General features: G+C 35.7%; 1 long non-coding RNA gene across 1 annotated transcript in view; it reads right to left on the reverse strand.

Annotated features, from left to right (window-relative positions):
- Nucleotides 1-277: 277 nt before the first annotated feature.
- LOC120226207 overlaps nucleotides 278-17,782 on the reverse strand; it is an 82,322-nt gene continuing 64,817 nt past the window's right edge. The window contains exons 4-6 of the long non-coding RNA XR_005526963.1: nucleotides 15,892-16,053; nucleotides 7,169-7,236; nucleotides 278-1,309 (exon numbers count right to left, since the gene is read on the reverse strand). This is a non-coding gene — a long non-coding RNA (uncharacterized LOC120226207). The remainder of the gene's footprint in view (nucleotides 1,310-7,168; nucleotides 7,237-15,891; nucleotides 16,054-17,782) is intronic.

Raw genomic sequence — 17,782 nt, forward strand, 5'->3', positions numbered from 1 at the left:
CTGATGAGGGTTTCGATCTCACCAACAGTGAGATCCTGACCTGAGCAAAAATCAAGAGTCGGTCACTTAACTGACTGAGCCACCCAGGCATTTGAAGAGAACTTTTTAAACAAACTGAGTGTGACTTTTTTTCTATGAACAAAATTCTTAGGTCATTTAAATTAGCATGTTAGTAGTCCAGACAGGGTAGCATATTTGGATGGCTTATAAAACAAGACATAAAGCATTTAAAGAATATAAAGATCTTGTTGTCATCATTTGTTTATTTTGTTACTAATTTTGTTGCAGTTTTTTTTTTTTAAATCTATCACATCATGGGAACCACAGTGAAAGCTACCTTCTAAGTTTGACTCATAAGCTTATGTTCACTAGGGTTTTATAAAATTGCATTTAAATTATTTACAAAATTGCATACCTATATTGTACAAATCAGAGAGATTGATTTCTAACAGAGAAATAGTGAAAATAATTTTCTAAGTCAACTTATAGGGTCAGAAAGGAAAACAAGAAAGTTATCATTCAAATGATCTTATACAAAGGCTTTCAGAGCTATTCTGTGCACAAAAGAAAATGTGCAATGCAGAGGAAAGGGGTGGGTCCCAATGGTTTTGGCTTGTCAAATTTTAAATCAAAGTTTTTGTTAATATTCCTTTTCTTATTTGATAGCCATAATTCTCCCTTTAATCATCTCTTTGGTTAATTTGTGTTTCTAGTCTTCTCTGCTACTTTTAAACAAATCATTTTCTTTCTATGATAATAGAAGTTCCATAAAGGCAGATGTTTTTCACACTTGTGGTCACTGTTGTATCTCTTAAGTCCAGAACAATATCTGACTCATAATAGATTTTCAATAAAATATTTGTTACTGAATGTTAAATGACTTTACACTACTTGGAAAGTCCTGGAAACAGTCTCTCTGCTACATTTATGGAAAAAATGAGAAAAGAAAAGAGAATTTCCAGCAAGCTCATGAACGTTTTGAGTATGGAAAATCTATATGGTGCCTCTTTGTATATTCATAACATAAAAAGCTCCAGAAAAAATTGAATAGCTTTCAACATAGAAAATAATCAATAACTGTCATTGATGGATTTTCTTCCAAGAGTTTGTTCCCAAAGATGAAACACAGAGAATTTTGAGTGCTTTCTGCTGCTGCTGCTGCTGCTGCTGCTGCTTCTGCTGCTTCTGCTGCTTCTGCTTCTTCTTCTTCTTCTTCTTCTTTTTCCTCTTCTTCTTTTTCTTATTTTGCATGCTGCAGAAGACCAATTCAAGGGTTAACTCCATCATACCACTTTTTCTTCACAGGTTTCTAAAAGAGAATAAAACAGTCGGGGAATAGTAGTTTCACGGTGTGGGTTTGAAGGTGATTGGTGTGGTATTTCACAGCTTTTGCAGGAATAAAAACCCACTTTGAGTTTACTCCATTAGGAAATAAAGCTTCCTTTCTCTTTCTGCATCACTCTCTGCACAGGTTTTGCAAATTAAAAATATTTATTGACAGAATGAATGGTAATGGTAATTGTGCAATGACCTTCACTATAATAGACACGGAGGGGGAGAAGGATGGGATAAAGGGGTGCATTCTTCACAGCTATAGACAAACCAAGTGTCACTTTTACTTAGCTTGGGGTTATTAGTTTTGGATTTCCATTTAAATATGAATAAACCTAAATTTTTGAGCTGATTTGACATAGTAGAAACAGATTGGCGATCATTATCTTTCATTGCCTGATGTACAATGTGTTGAAAATTATTTTTCTCTTTTTTTCTTTTATTTTTTTAAAATTATTTTCAGGAGAAAAGTTTTATCTGGCCCCTATTATTTCATGTTGGCTAGAAGCAGAAGTTGGAATGTCTAAGAGACTACCACCGGGCCACTTTGGACTTTTCATGCTAGTGAAGAAAGAAGAAAATGTAGGGGGGCAGAGGGCACACTTGGATGGTTCAGTAGGTTGAGCATCAGACTCATGATTTCAGCTCAGGTCATGATCTCACAGTTCTCAAGTTCAAGCCCACATAGGACTCTGTGCTCTCAGCTCAGAGCCTGCTTGGGATTCTCTCTTCCCCTGTGCCCCTCCCTGCTTGTTTTCTCTGTCTCTGTCTCTCTCTCTTAAAATAAGTAAACTTTATATAAAAAGCAAAAAAGGGGATTACTGTACTGGAGATGACAATTGACCTTTATATCCACGGGGAGGGTTTGTTTCTTCTACAACATAATGGTAAGAAGGAACATGTCCGTAATGCAAAAGATCCTGGGCCACCTGGGTGACTCAGCATCTAAGTGTCTGACTTCAGCTCAGGTCATGAATCCTCAGTTTGTGACTTCAAGCCCTGTGTTGGGCTCTGTGCTAACAGCTCAGAGCCTGGAGCCTGCTTCTGATTCTGTGTCACCCTCTCTCTCTGCACCTACTCTGCCCATGCTCTGTCTCTCAAAAATAAATGTTTAAAAAAAAAAAAAAGATCACTTGGGATCTTTCCCAGTACTCCCATGTACATGGTTAAAATCAAAGGAAAACTACAATAGCCCAATACAAGCTGGTCTGATGGTGGTCCATACACTTCAACACTTAAAGAAGGTAGATTTAGATCATTCCTTATGAGCTAAGGAATCACAGCAAGCTAAGGTACCTGGGTCAAGCAGTTATAAAGATCAGCTATAACCATGGAATTAGTTGTACAAGGAAGGATTGCAGTGGATATGAATCTTACTTATAATGACCTAGATATATTTATGTATATATTAACCAGGTTTTTCTCTTTCTTTTTTCCTTTCCTCTACCATTTGTCACAAGATGTGATGCTAATAATTACTCTTAGCTCTCAAAATTAAAGTTACAAAGTATCAGGGGAGATGTATGTCTCAGCTAGATGAAGAATGAACACACCTACAAACAGATAAAAGGACTCTGAGTCCTTTAGGGGAAGATAGTTGGCACAGTTTCAGTTATACAAAGGGGAGTTGCCAAAGCTTGCTATCATCTTTATTTAAATGCTAAGTATAGATAAAGGAAATGTATATGGATTCAGGTTGACCAAGGAGGGGCTAGGGTGGGCTTGTATCATTTAGCTAAGCTGGAACTCTGTTTCCCAGAATTCTTTGTTCGCTGTCACTGTGTGCCAAAAGAAACATTCGGCATAGATTAGAAAGGCAGAAGGAGCCAGCAGTCACCTTCCTGTTACCCTGAGAGGTCAGGGCAGGGACAAGGAGCTGCTGAAGCTTCCACAGTGTGCTCACTACCCGCTGTCATGTAGAAGCCAGGCCTGCAGTGACTTCAGATGATGGCAGATTTTCTTCTTTAGGTTCTGTGACTCCTGGCTGAGGTGTGTGTTTAGTTAGTGATGGAGGGTGCCAGCTTCCCCAGGTAAACACCATTTTGAGGCTGGAGACCTGAAGATGGTGAGGTAGGTTGTAATTTGTCTTCTTAGGTTCTAGTTCATCTTGTGTTTTCCAGCCCATCTCTACATGTTTTAACCAGTTTTTGTTCCCTGCACTTCACATCTGTCCTCTCTTCCTGACTACTTGCCTTGTTGAACTTCAAAATGTAAACACCAGATACAGAAGCAAAAGCCCTATATGAAATTTTCAACCAATGATGTAAGGCCAAACCTCCCTAAAACTCATTTTGTTATAGAGATGTGTATATATGTGAGTGTGTGTATGTATCCTAGTGATTTTGCTTCTCTGAATAAACTCTGACTGGGATACGTTGCAATCTTTTTTGAGGTGACCAGAGAAGACTTCTCTGATACCATGAAATCTGAGTAAAGTAAGGAAATTAAGAATGAATATAATATATCGTTGAATGCAGTTTTGTGTGATTTGAGGAAGTGCGTGGAAGCTAATGTGCTATAGCACAGTGATCAAGGAGCAATAGTGAGGCCAAAATGTACCCAGGGGAAATTTATTTATTTACTTATTAAATATGTTCAGTAGCTTGGCTTTAACCACCTGGGTGGCTTAGTCTGTTAAGTGTCCAACTCTTGATCTCACCTCAGGTCATGATCTTACAGTTTGTGGGTTTGAGCTCTGCATCCGACTTTGCCCTGGTGTCATGCAGCCTGCTTGAGATTCTGTCTCTCCTTCTCTCCATCCCTCCACTGGTTGTGCTCTTTCTCTCAAAATAAATAAATAAACTTGAAAAAATCACACAAGGGAGACTTCCACTTCTAGTTAAGATAAAAATCCTTGTAGTAAGTAGACAAAGATTTCCACCAAGAACAACTAGAGAGGTCAGTTGAAAAAAAATGGGCAAGATCTCAGACAGAAGTAAACCCTATAGTCAATAATTAACCTTCTGTCATTTTTCACTAATGTTATTTGATACATTGTTAGATTGCAGGGGGCAATAATCTAAGAGAAAAGCAGAAATAACATGGAAAAACAACAAAGTGCTTGACTGTCCTGTGGTACTGAAGTGACAAAATTTAGAATTTTTGTCGTCTCCTCAAAGAAGAGTTCTTTAAGAGCTTTAGGCTCTCTGTTGGAACTCCCAGAGTTGGATGAGCCAGATGCAGAAAAAGCTTACCCACGGATGCCTAGCTTTTAGTCAGCTCTGTTTCTACCTGGATTATTATGATGCTACCCAACTCTTAAATGCCTATGAAAAGACAAGGTGATCTATCCATGAAGGAAGATAACATCATCTAGATTGCTGGAAAGCTTCATGCACAGCACTCAGTAATCAGTCTAGAATTGTGAAACATATTTAGCAACAAAGTGAAGAAAAAAGCTGGTGATAGGGACTTATAGATGACCCAGTCATTGGTGCTATAGGACATGAGTTTTAAAATAACCATAACTGCTATGTTCAAGAAAGTAGATGATAAGATAGAGAATTTCACAATTAAAAAAAAAAAACAAATGCACCTCTATTCCTATAAAAATTAAAATGAAAATTCTGCAACAGAAAAAGAATACCATAATTAAAAATTAAGTTTCCAGTGAAGGGTCAACAGAAAATTGGGTACAGTGAGAGAGGGCTAATGATCAGGATTGTAGGACACAGTAACTGTCCAGATGGAAGTGTGAAGTCGTAAGAGGATAGAAAATATTGGAAAGTGTGTAAGAGACCTTTCAGACATCGTGAGGACTTCTAACATGTATATTTGGGAGGCAAAGAATTATAGGGCAGAAACAATATTTGAAAAAATATTGGCTCTGGAAGAACACTTCCCAAACTGATGATAACCATCAAGCCACACATTAAAAGGATCTTGCTCATAGTCATGTGTGGGATAGATTATGAAAGCAGGGACACCAATCGTTGTCTATTAAAAGGTCTAGAAGAAAGATTATGTAGCCAGGTCAGTTGCAACAGTGTGAGGGGAATGAAAAGTAGGCTGAATCTGGATATATTTCAAAGGAGAGCAGGAAGAATGTGTTGATAAGATTAGGGCATTCTGCGTAGAAAAGAGGATGACATCAGTCTGAACTGGAAAGGTTGAACAGCTTTTACTGAGTTGGAGAGTAAAATTACAGAGTGATCAAATTGGAGTTGGAGAGGATGTGAGAATTTGTTACAAAGTAGTCACAAACAAAAGAGAGGAGCTCTATTAAGAACAGGTGTCCATGATCAGAACACACCCACGCAGTATAACCACAAAGTATAACCACACTGAATAAAGTTTCAATCATACTGTATTGAATAAAGTGTCAAATACCTGTGGTCACTTAAAAGTAACAAGTAGATAGAAGGTTCAAAACTATACTCTAAAGCAATCAATTAAACCTGGCTAACTGATGAACCCTATTCCTTCATCTTCTAGAAGTCTGTAAGTTTTAAATTGTGTTTGTTTAAATATGCCATTACTTCTTCTTCATTCTTAGGTGGTCAGAGAATTTAGCTGGTTGAAATGTATCTGGTAATAGCTCTAGATTGAAAATTATTTACCCACACCATTATTACGATACTATTTTATTATCTTCTGACATTCACAGTGAATGGGAAATTTGCCACTTGTTGAATTGACATTTCTTGGCTGGGAATCTGTTTTTTATTTATTTTCTTTGTATTTAATGCTTTGCAATTTTATTAAAATGTGCCATATTGAATGTGTTTTATTTTTCTGCTACAGGCTTAGAATAATTCTTAAGTCCTTTTTCAGATTTTGAAAATTCTTGGCCATTATCTTACCTCAGTTCTCTATGTTACCCTTTTGAAAATACTATTAGCTACATGCTACAAGATTTCATTCTAGCTACCAAAACTTTTGGGCATTTTGTTACATTTTGTATTTTTAAAAATTACTTGGTTATATAATTCATAAATTCTCTCTCATATTTTCTTTTTTTGATATCTAATCCATTTATTGTTTTATTTTAATAACTATGTATTTTTACTTCTAGATCCTTTCCAAATCCGTATGTTTAAAATTAGTTTTTAGACTGTTAGATCATTTGCCTGTTCTCAGGTTATTAACCCTTTCATCTGATATATATTTTGACTCCTACTCATAGGGTTTGTGCTGACTATACAATTTTAATTTTTTATAATGATTTCATCTTGTATGTGTGTGTGTTTTAAATGGTGAGACAACTATGGCCTGAATTTAACAAAACCCTTTAACGAGTCATTTTTTGATTGTAGAATTTAAGACAAAACTGATGAGCAAACTCAGAAAGGATAGGAGTTAAATACATCTCTTTATGATTCAAATCCTAGGAAATAACAATAATATGAAGCTAGCATAAGTCACATGGCCACTCCTAAGCCAGAAGGACATAAAGTTCAATAAGTATTCCAATTAGGACTAAATGACAACTTGAAAAGGGGAGTATGATAACCAAAAATTATCTTTAAAAAACAAAACAAGATCTTTATATTGCTTATCAAGCATAGTTTAAGTAATACTGTCTTTGTTAACTATGATTTAAAAAAAGAAAATTATATTTCATCCTCTTAGATCATAGTAGGCAAGAGATTAACTATAAATTATATTCTTTAAAAAATGAATTTTGTCTAGGGAAAACAAATATCTATTAACACGCAATAATGTTTCACATGTTAGTGCTATAATTAGAGATGATGATGTCTTGATAAGAATCAAGAATTGTTCAGAGAAATGGGCAGATACAAAAAGCATACCCTAGGTATAAGGTAGAGGAAAACACCATTTGGGGAGGGGTGATTATAGTGATATAGTTCATATCTCAGGAACAGTGACTTACCTAAGTTATCTAGGTGTCAAACTTGAATGATATCCAGGAGGGATGGATGACTATTTAACTTATAAGACCTAAAAGAAAAAGCAGTTTACTGTCATATATGTGTACGTGTGCATGTGTGGTGTCTATGAAAATGAAAGCAGCAGAGATAGAGAAACAGACAGAAAGGCAGAAATTAGTAAGTATGTGCATACATTTTGATGGGGAGGGGGGACTGGTGCCTTGACCACAGAATGAACATTTATATTTGGGTCTTTTAATATTGAAGTTAATATTCATAAGAAATCTAGCAGGCATTCCAGAATGAACGTCTAGAACTGTGTTGTCCAATCCAGTATCCACTAGCTACAAATAGCTATTTAAATTTAAAATTTGGGGGCACCTAGGTGGCTCAGTCAGTTAAGAGTTCCACCTGATTTTGGCTCAGGTCATGATTTCACGGTTTTTGAGTTTGAGCCCCATGTTGGGCTCTGTGCTGATACCACAAAGCCTCCTTGGGATCCTCTCTCTCCCTTTTTCTCTGCCTCTTCCCTGCTTGTGCTCTTTCTCTTTCTCAAAATAATTAAATAAACTTTAAAAAAGAAAAATAAATAAATTTAAAATTTGGTTTCTCAGTTGCACTAGCCACATCAAAAGGGCTCAATGGCCCCATGCATCTAGTGACTACTGTTTGGACAGTGTAGATAGAGAACATTTCCATCACCGTAGAAAGTTCTACTGGATTAGAAATAGAATTTAGGAGAAGAGATTTAGAATGGGGCATCATTGACGAAGATGTATTGGGAACATTGCAAGAGAGATGAACAAACAGAATAGAGCAAAAGAAAAGAAAGTAAAGAAAAAATCTTATGGAATGCCTTATTTTATATGAGATATAAAACAATGTGTAAAATTGTTAAAAAGCAATTCATATGTCGCTAAAATGAGCAAATAAGAGGACTCTAGATGCTGGCGAGGATGTGGAGAAATGGGCACCCTCCTACACTGTTGGTGGGAATGTAAACTGGTGCAGCCCCTCTGGAAAACTGTGGAGGTTCCTCAAAAAATTAACAATAGAACTCCCCTATGACCCAGCAATAGCACTTCTAGGAATTTACCCAAGGGATACAGGAGTGCTGATGCATAGGAGCACATGTACCCCAATGTTCATTGCAGCACTCTCAACAATAGCCAAAATATGGAAAGAGCCTAAGTGTCCATCAACTGACAAGTGGATCAAGAAGCTGTGGTTTATCTATACAATGGAATACTATCTGGCAACGAGAAAGAATGAAATCTGGCCATTTGTAGCAACATGGATGGAACTTAAGAGTGTTATGTTGAGTGAAATAAGGCAGAGAAGGACAGTTGCCATATGTTTGCATGTATAGGAAGATTAGGAGGAACTTAACGGAGGACCGTGGGAGAGAAGAAGGGGAAAATAGTTGGGGAGAGGGAGGGAGGCAAACCATGAGAGACTCTTGAATGCCGAGAACAAACTGAGGACTGATGGGGGTGGGGGGGAAGGGGGGTGATGGGCATGGGGGAGGGCACTTGTGGGGATGAGCACTGGGTATTATATGGAAACCAACTTGACAATAAACTATTTTTTTAAAAAACAATTCATATATTCAGTGTTTCTATTACTTATGGATAAAGGTTGCTAGGGGTGGGGGAGGGAGAATCAAATATCACTATCAATTTAGATCCAATGAAAATAGACATGATACAGCAAAAATTGAATCAAATTGCTCTTCTTAGAAGTCTAATTTTGAAAAGTTTAAATTCTGTACTTTCATTAAGGATGTCCAGGATAAACTCTGAACTTTCTTTTGATTGGAAAAAAAATCCTAAAATTTAACACAGAAGAGGGGTCTGTCTGTGCTTTTAGAGTCTTCTTCTTTGTATATCTTTCTCTGCAGTGTCACTAGAGATTTGAAACAAAATCTTCTCTGGATTTGGTATTAATCCAGTGATTAAGAGACTATGTGTAAGAGGCTGGGAGGCAACAAAATTGCTTTTCATTTTCAGTGACATGATTCTTAGATTTTACAACATTTTTACTGGGTGGCTGTAAAAATACCAATATGGATTTCAAAAATCTATTTTAAAAATATTCTTTATAATTTACTAATACATTTTAGAAAATCTTATATACTTCATCAAATGATATTTTTTGCTTTATTAACATGTGTAAATAGGACCAAAATATGTGTGTGTGTGTGCTGCTTTAATTAGGAAATGAATTTGTATTGATAAAACCTATTTTTAATATTGATACTCAGAAAAGATTAGAATCAGAATAAAAATTAAAATAGGTGTTATTTCTTTTGCAAAGATGAGCAATAGCTATGCCCTCAATAGTATTTTTTTAATTTTTCCCTCTATGCCCTCCATCAGCTATAGACACACAAAATGGTTTCTGCTATATTTTTGATTGCCTAATTGTTATTTAAGCCTTTTCTTTGTTTATTTGCATTGAATTCTTTTAATGCTGATACTAGTTCTTTTTTTTTTTTTTTTTTAAGAGAATGAATACTGAAACTGTGGACCTTCTTAACCTCCTGTATAAAGTTCATGCCTTGACCTTCTTAGATGAAGCACTTTCTATTTGGTAGCTGAAGCTGCTTAAATTCTGCACCAGATGTGGTAAGGTTATTGCTTTCAGCCCCATCTATATATAGATTAGCTGACATATTCATGCTTCATGAACTGTCATATTCCCTTAAGACAGACTGTCTCAAAGTATGTGTTCACATGTTCTATGTGGCCTAATGATCCAGTTATCTCAATTCACCATTAAAGTCTTGAGCTAAAATACAGAGAATATAGAATACTTTTCCAACTATTAATCCACTTTTGTATAGTATTAGAACCTGTTTTAAATGAACAAAGAATATACTTCAAATAGTCCTCATGATTAGAACAAAAATTAAGATATAAAATACCTTAAAAATAATTTTTTGAAATGATCTTTATATTTTCTTATTCTAACTGATTTTTTTTCATGTGTAATTAAAGCAAATTCACCATTTTTTGATGGGGGGAGGCTTGTTGGTGATAACCAATGGTTCTGGAATCATAGCCTTTAATTTCTGGCATGAGAGATATTTAGACTTCTCCTAATGGCAACAGTTGTAAAATAGACCACAGTTATATGATACATGTTCTCAAGAAACATGAATTTCCCTGAGTACCTTTTTCCATTACAGGAGACTTTCATGAACTCTTGACAACTTCTCTTAAAATTACTTTGTTGACTCTTAAAGCAAGGCTTATCATTACTCCTAATTATTTTCAAAAATGAAGCTTACTTAATGCAATGCTTCAACAAATTTTCATAGCTAGTGTTTGACATAACCTGCACTTTTAAAAAGGAATCATGGCTGTTTTCAGAAACATTAGCTTTTGAATTTATTTTAACCAAACTTTAAATGGAAATAATATTAATTTCCACAATGCTCAAAGTGAGCACAAGAGTGATAAGGAAATTCTATTGCAGATGTTTAGGAAAAGGGCATTTCTTGCTAGCAGAAATATTAAGTACTTTGCCAACTGGTCGGTTAACAAAATAGCAAAGAATTCAAATTCCTCAAAAACTGTTCCTGAAAATATTCCCTTCTAACCAATAAAAATGATATGCCTTATTTCCTTTCCCTAAATATTTATATTTGCCATTAATAATTTGGATTTCTAATTTTTCCAAACAGTGTGTACCATTTATTAAGTGACCTTAAACATCCTTATCAGGAAAAAGGGGAATAATTATACCCAACCTGCCGAACTATAGTTGAGAGGATTATAAGTGACAAGTTTATAAGCTGCTTAACAAAATCATCTGAGGATATGAAAAGGCACGTAATAAATATCATCTTATTGTTCTCACCATTAACATTTCTATTTCAGGACAGATATAAAGTTACACATAAGTTTAATAGGAAACATGAAAAAGCTGCAACCTAATCCCTCATGTGAGCTCACTGAAGTTTGAAGTTGTCTCTTGGTCATCAAATAGACTGTAGACTCTTTGATGGCAGGAGTAGTGGTTTACTGGTTTTATAGTCAGGAACCACCACCTAGCACAGAGCCTTACACAGGTAAAAGGGAATAAAATATGGCATCAGAATAAATCAAAGTGAGCTCTCATGCTCAAAATGCTTTTGGTTAGTAGTTTATATATTTACAATTGCAATAACAAGCCAAGCTATGGATAAACACAGGAATTAAGGGTGTCTCTTCCTCCAGAATAATTGTCTGAAATTTCTCTCTCTAGCTTCATCGTCTTCCTAAAGCCCCAGGAGTGCTGTCTAAGACAAGTATTGTGCAAAAGCTTTAGAACATGGGAAGTTAAGTATGGCTCAGGTGCCTCTACTCTCCAGCAGAACTCTTCGCTGAACTGGTCAGTCTTCACAACCGTTCTTACCTCAGCAGTTCAAGGACTCGCTAGTGATTGTTTGCATCTGTCTCATGTCCTAAAGGATCAAATTTGAGTTGTGTTCCATGTATCTCCAAACTATGAACTCTGAGGGAACTAGAAGCTATATAATTAAATATCAAAGCACATATCATTATATACTAAAAAGACAACCTGTTCACGTATCAAGACACCTAAATTTCTGCACCATTTTCATCCTCTTTAAGATGAAGACAAATTCTACCCTTAGTTTCCTTCCAGCTCTAATATCTATGATTCCTCAGCTGAATTCCTGAAACACACCTTCATTTGAAGTGCCTGCTTAACTCAGAATGCATATATTTATCCAGAGCAGCCATTGTAAGGCGTTGACCAAGGAATAGGAAGAACTGAAGTTGTTCTTGGGTCAAATTTGAGCTAAATAACCCTGCTGATATTTGCTTACCTTTAGAGTTTATTGTATTAGTTAAGTATCTCTAGAGAAACTGAACTATCATATATATATAGTATATCCAATATCTCTCTATATAAATATATAGAGATATAAGATATACATTATAGGATATATAGATATGTGTGTATATACATACATTTATTATGAGATAATCAGTTTCCATCGTTACAAACTTTGAGAATCCCCATGATCTGCCATCTGTAAGCTAGAGACGCAAGAGAACCATTGCTATAATTTCAGTCCTAATGCAAAGACTTGAGAACCAAGGGAGCAGGTAATGTAGATTCCAGTCCAAGGGAAGGAGAAGATGATGTCCTAGCTCAAGTATGTAGGCAGGAAAAGAGTGAATCCTCCTTTTCTCCATTTTTTTTTTTTCTTTTTAAAACCTCAGTGGATTGCATGATACCCACCTACACTGAGGAGGGCAATCTATGTTACTGAATCTACCAGTGCCAGTGCTGATCTCATTTGGAAACACACAGAAATAATGTTTAATTGGAGCATCCAATGGCCAATGAAGCTGACACATAAAATTAACCTTCACGCTTATTAAGAATCCATACTCCTGAATATTGGAACATGTTTCATTGGGAGCTGCTTTCAGGAACACAAAGGAAATTAGTGAAAATTGGACCAGATAACAAATATGTTTTCTCAATATCCTCTAATGAGGAATTAAATCAGTTAGTACATAGTTCATAATCACTTAACACTTTGTGAGTTTCTGTGAGCTACAAAATCTGCACAAGACACTTCCCCTGCCTATGTAGACACCAGATAATACGGAAACATGAAACATAGGTGCATAAAATATCCAGTGGAAAGAGCTAGAACAAGGGATAATCTTTTATCCCTATACTCTTGATTATCCTATCTATTGAAAACAAATAGAGAGAAGATTGCATAGGTCTTATTGAAAATTTCCTAGGATCTAAAATATCAGACAGAATGTATTCTTACTGAACTCATTCCATGATTGATAGTAGTAACTATTTCATGTATAAAATTCAGGAAATATTATTTGTATTGTCCTCCTAGGCATGGAAAAATTTATCAGTTTGTTGTTGGTGAATAGGAGTTAATCTTTATGTTAATTTCCATGAATTCAGTTGATGGTAATATCTTCAGAAGTTAGCGAAAAAGCAGGGGACAGGAAGATGCTACATGAAGAGATACCAGAAAAATATTTTGTCAACGGGGCCTATTTTTACTCCCTTTGTAACTTGTAAAATTGTCTTAGGGTAAGTTTCTAAATATTTTGCTACCCTATGTATACTCTAGATAAAAACATTTGTCACTTCCCTGAGACTTTGTGATCATTGCCTTCTTGACAGTTAAACAGCTGCAATTCTTCCTAATCTCCTATTTAAAAAGAAATCAGAAATTTCTTTTATATCTTTTGCGGTATTGGTTTTTCACATATGAGAAGCAAAATGAGAATGAATTTCTTTCACCTGCTTATATGACCTTCTAGTCTGCAAGTTCAAATAAAGCTGACTCTGCAAATAACAGAATATTCAAGACAATAGTGCAATACTCCTTAACATCTTCAAAAGAGAGGAATACCTTTTAATTTGCAGACCATTTATTTCATTTCTCAAACATGTCTTGAGTACATTTTCATTGCCAGACATAGAGGCAGGCAATGAAACTACAGATTTGAATAAGGCAGAGTATGGCCTCATACCCAAGGGTTTTGCATTTTATCCTATGGTCTATGAGCAGTTCATTGAAAGGACTCTTTATGAAATGGTAAAATGAATTTAGATAACTTAGATAGAAGTCTAAATACTAAATTGGAATTTGGGTTGGGACCAGTGTTAAAGGCTGATTGTCAAGGCAGCAGAATAATAAATAGTCTAGGGAAAAATTAAGTAGGACTGAACAAAGGCAGTGGGCTTGGAGATTAAGAGTTATTAAATTTGAGACATATTTCAAAGTTGGATCCACTGGAATTTGGTGACTTCTTGAATGTAGAGATATTGACTGTGAGTTTATAAAACTCTGCCTAGGTTTTAAAGAGTAAACAGATAAAATATATCCAAGAACAATAGACCAATTAATTAAGATCATATGGAAAACAAGTTAGGCTTTGTGGCAACTGGATGGCTCAGCCGGTTAAGTGTCTGACTTTGGCTCTGGTCATGATCTCACGGTTTGTGGTTTTGATCCCCGTGTCGGACTCTGTACTGGTAGCTCAGAGCCTGAAGTCTACTTCAGATTCTGTGTCTCCTCTCTCTGCCCCTACCCTGGTCATACTCTGTCTCTCTCAAAAATAAGAAAACATTAAAAAATAAGAAAAACAAAGAATTTAAAAAACGAAAACAAGTTAGGCTTCTATTTCAGTTAGGGATAGCAGTTTAAAGTTTTATCTCCAAGAACCTGCTAACAGGCTGCTGAAATCTCTACTGTTCTTACCATCTCAGTGAATATTGAGGAGACATTTATATATTGGGGTAAAGTTATTTTTATGAGATGCATAACATGCAGAGATTAGGGTATCAGCAATAATTACCACTAGCTATAGACAAAAAATGAACTGGATACAAAGGTAGAATCCAGAATATGAAGTGCACTATGGAAATACTGGGGTGGAAGGGACACATGAGGGTTGGAAATGTCTGCTAAAACATCTGACGAGACTAAATTTTAACAGGACTGTTCTGAATTTAACTACCTCCTTAAGAAGTTAGCACTAGATGTGGATTTTGACAGCAAATAAACTAGAGTATATTTTTAAAAATCATTAAGCTTTCAACTAATTTTGGTGGTAGACACTTCTTTGAAAACTAGTGCTATCTATTTGTATGTGTTGGTGGGGAGGCTTGCTCCATGGCCATTTTTTTCTCTGTGCTCAATACATGTTTACTGTTATTATTCACTGAGGTAATATTAATAAAAACCAGCTGTCAGGTGATGGGTTTATCCGATGGTTTTGCTGACATGGATTTAAAAGGGGATTGATTTTGTGGGATGGACTGGATAAATACCTTTCATCCTCCCCCTCTCCCACATTTTAATGTGTTCTCAGATCAACTGTAGAAAGGAAATATGAGCTCCTTCACAAGAATTTTAACTTGGATAAATAACAGTGGTTAATAAATAAAAATCAACTGACATTTATTACAGAGCCCCACTCTTATTTATGATTTTTGGCTTTAGTTCAAAAAACACATGACTCACTCCTCCTGGGAAGATGCTGTCTTCTCTAAACTGCAGCTCTTATCTTTCTTTACCTGGTGTGGGAGGAATTTTGTGTGCTTCAATTCATTGCAAAATGTGCATCTCTCTCCCATTAACATCTGTTTGAGCCTTACCTTGCCCTGCTGCTTATCAGAGCTGCCTGGTGTATTTCCAAGATGAAGAATTGTGGTTTCCTCTTTCCGTTTACTACAGACCATGCATTTAGGTAACGACACCTTTAGGGTGCCAAGAGTCCTAGAAATTTTGTCTTTAAAAAGTTTTAAATGTTTGATTCAGCAGAATATGATATACAGCAGGACTTCTCAAGATGGAAAATAATCACAGATAAAGGTCCAATCCTCTTGTTCTATACGATGAAGCTTATGTACATTTTTGTACTTTCTGTCTACTTTGGTGAATTGATTATACTGATAGTTCTTGTTAATGGCCTCCATTCATCTAACATTTACCTTGCAATTCCTAATCGTCTCTGATTGGATTCAGAACACACTACCCTTAAAAATGGCATCTTGGCATCTTAATTATTCAAAATGAAGAAGAGAAATGACAGGTGCTAAATGGACTCTGACTTCACCCTTCTTCCCTGAAGCAGGACCATACTTACCTCTGAAGATGGAGGGATACTGACAGGAATCTGTATGAACAGGACTTGCTAAGTTTCCTCCAGTTTATTACCTTTTTGTTGATTTTCCTATGACTTTCCACTTTTCATCAAACTTAGTATAAAAATACTCAAGTTTCATCAGGTATTCATCTCCTCATGAAGTCTCCTGTGTTGCATAAAACTTTAAATAAATCTGTATGTCAGTCCTGTTAACAGGGCCCCAGCCAGAGAACCTAGGAGAGTAATGGGAAAAATGATTATTTCCTCCACTAGGCCTTGTACTTGGAATCTGGAAGAGCTATTACTTTAACCAATGGGTTGAACAGAAAAGATTGAACATTTCTGACATGGGGCCTCAAAAGGGCTCGCACATTTTCATTCTCTCTATTCAACCCTTGTATCTGACATGATGAAATCCTTGGTCTAAAGTGTTGGAGGATGGGCCACATAGGGTACAGATGGAAAATCTATGCCAAGAACATCCTTAATTGATCTGCAAGTTTCTCTCAGACAAATGAACAAGTTTAGCCAAGCTAAACTAAGTTTGGACCATATCAGTAGCCCCACCCAGCTAACTCATTGACTAAGAAACAAAATTAACAAAATTATCATCCTATGCCATTGAGGTTTTCTGAGAGTGTTATACAACATTATTGTGCAAAAGACAGATTATGAAGAGACTTAAGTCCAATGAGATTGTAGACCTTAAGAAAATTTGCAGTATATTTTGTTTTGCCTTATGCTATTATTATTAATAATATTATCACTAAAACCTAAAACTTCATCCTTCCTCTATTTTGTGTTTCTTTAAAAGTCTTAAAGTAAATATGGGGGTGGGGGTATGGAGAACCCAACATATAATTATAGTACCTTTTGCAGCTTGGGAGTCTCTTCTCCCAGAGGAAAGCCCCAGCCTTTATTGAAGCATTTGCTTTCTGCTCTCCAGGGCTTTAATGTCACTGCAAACACCTGCTATCCCTATTTTCTTTTCAAAATATTTATTCTGATACTTTATTTTGGAGCCATCAATTTTTAAAGAAATTACTACTAGCTAAATTTAGCCCAGGAGAGTCCAGAAACACTTTCTAAACTTTCTCATTTATTCTACATTATGTATACACAGAAAGCCCCATATATCATTACATCTGTAATTTATGTGTGCAAAAGTAAACACTAGACATATTTAAAAATTGAATTTATGTTACCTTCATTATATCACTTTTAAGCCAATGTGTTTGAGAGATATGTCATACTTTGAGTCAATAATATTTTACTGAAGAATCATATGCGAGAAACTATGTCCTTGAGGTAATTAAAATATTAAGTGCAGGTGTATATTTTTCTTTTCTTTTTTCTTTTATTTATTTAATTTTTTAGAGAGAGAGAGAGAGTATGTGTGTGAGTGAGTGTGTGAGAGGCAGAGAGAGAAGGAGAGATAAAATCTTAAACCAGTTCCATGCCCAGCATGGAACCCAACATAGGGCTTAGTCTCACAACCATGAGATCATGACCTGACCCTAAATCAAGAGTCAAACACTTAACAGACTGAGCTACCCAAGGATCCCTATATTTTTTCTTTCAGAACAAGGAAATCTAGCCTCAAAAGTTATGGACTAAACGATTCTAAAATACTTTCTTTAAAAAAAAAGATTTTATTTTTTTGAAGTAATCTCCACACCCAATGTGGAACTCAAATGAACAACCTCAAGATCGAGAGTTCCACCCTCCACCAACTAAGCCAGCCAGGCACCCCTGAAATACTTTTTTTCTGATGATATATTTATTGTGAAGTGTTTTGTGAATGGAATACCACTTGTAAATGGAATAATAGAACTTCTACTCCTTTCAGTCTTGGAGCAGTGGATGTTCTTCTACCTGGATTGCTATCCACCACATAAAACACTTGAGAGAATCACTTTAGTAAAAGTTTTATTCGACTAAGCAACATTGGGCTTAAGTTTG

This window comes from Hyaena hyaena, unplaced genomic scaffold (genome assembly GCF_003009895.1).
Source record: "Hyaena hyaena isolate Hyena2069 unplaced genomic scaffold, ASM300989v1 scaffold_1621, whole genome shotgun sequence".
Lineage (NCBI taxonomy): Eukaryota > Metazoa > Chordata > Mammalia > Carnivora > Hyaenidae > Hyaena > Hyaena hyaena.